This window comes from Macadamia integrifolia, chromosome 6, assembly GCF_013358625.1.
Source record: "Macadamia integrifolia cultivar HAES 741 chromosome 6, SCU_Mint_v3, whole genome shotgun sequence".
NCBI classification, from domain to species: domain Eukaryota; kingdom Viridiplantae; phylum Streptophyta; class Magnoliopsida; order Proteales; family Proteaceae; genus Macadamia; species Macadamia integrifolia.
The window spans coordinates 11,136,854-11,138,286 of record NC_056562.1 but is presented as its reverse complement, the minus strand read 5'-3'; positions in this window follow the sequence as shown (position 1 = coordinate 11,138,286).

The following is a 1,433-nucleotide window of genomic DNA, read 5'->3' as shown; positions in this document are numbered from 1 at the left end:
TTTTCTTGGTAGAGACACAATTAGCTGAGTTTGAATGAAAGGTGGGAAGACTCTCCATGAAACCCCTTAAACAAATCCCAGCAATTGGACCTGAGACGACGAAGCCCCGCTGATGTTCAGCAACTTCTAGGTTTGCCATCGGTAAGAACCTACAGATAGGACCTACCGGTGGGTTTATTGATCCAAATCTGCCTTTGTACACTTCACCGGTAGAACCCTTCGATAGGAACAGTCATCTACCAGTGGTTCTTACTATACTGCCCTTCTAAAAAATTTTATGGAATTTTGAGGGACCTTCTAGGGGACCATCTTAGAAACTTTTTGACATTTGTTAACGCTCATTTACCCTTGTAAATAGGATAGAGATAATCACATTCAGTGATTCCTAATGGGGTTTGATTCGAACGTCTTTTCTTAGTTGTTACCGGAAGCGGGAACTAGCCTAGCATGGACCATGAGTTATTTTCGATATTGTGGTTGTCAGGAGGGATTATCATGTGTTTTTTGGGTGGCTAGTGTCATACTCCAGGATCGACATGCTTGTATCTACGACTAAAGTTTGTATTAGGGGTATCAGAAAAAAGACCGCTTAGCCCAAACCCACCTTGAACCTAAACAAGACTTGAACTGAGATTTCAGCTCGTAAGATGGGCTTGGGAGGAGGACGATGACGAAGCTGCAGTTGAGGCGTTGTGGATCTCGGGTATCATGGTGTTCTTGGAGGAGGTTGGGGAGAACACAAAGAGAACCTAGAAGAGGAGAATGGGGATGTAGTAGGCGGAGACGATGGAGAATACAGTAGCCAAGATGTCAGTGGAGCTCCTTTTCCTGATGGAGATGTTGAAAAGGAAGAGGAGGGTGGCAAGAAATCCAAGCTCGAAGAGGCCCCAGAAGAGGGTAGCCTGTTGGGTCAGGGTGAGAGAAGGGAAAAGGAAAATATGGAATGGATTTTGTCAGAGGAAGAGGAAAGGGAGGCGAAGGGATTCGATGGGTGCCACAAAGCGATGAAGGAGACAAGAGGGCACGAATAGCCTAGAGGGGACTAAAGGTTTTGAGGAGATTGAAGCTTTGGGTTTTGAGGCGGAAGTAGAAGATGTAGGCAAGGGAGAAGGAGAGGAGTAGAAAGGCAGAGATGACGGAGAGGGTGGTGAGATCGATGAGATGACTGGGTTGAGTATCAATGATGGTACTGGACCATGGCCCATCTTGATTAAGGCAGTGGTGGTGGTCCAATGAGGTAGTTCTTGTTCTATATCTGTTTATGCAGAAAGACGAAGACCACAATAATATATAGATGGTTATGTCAATCTTCATCAATTAATAGGTTGAGATATGGAGTTGCATTGGTCGGAAGTAGGGAAATAAGGGCAAAGGAAGGATTAGAGAAGGAACAAAGGGGTATAATAATAGTCCTTCAAGTTCAAGGTTTTTTT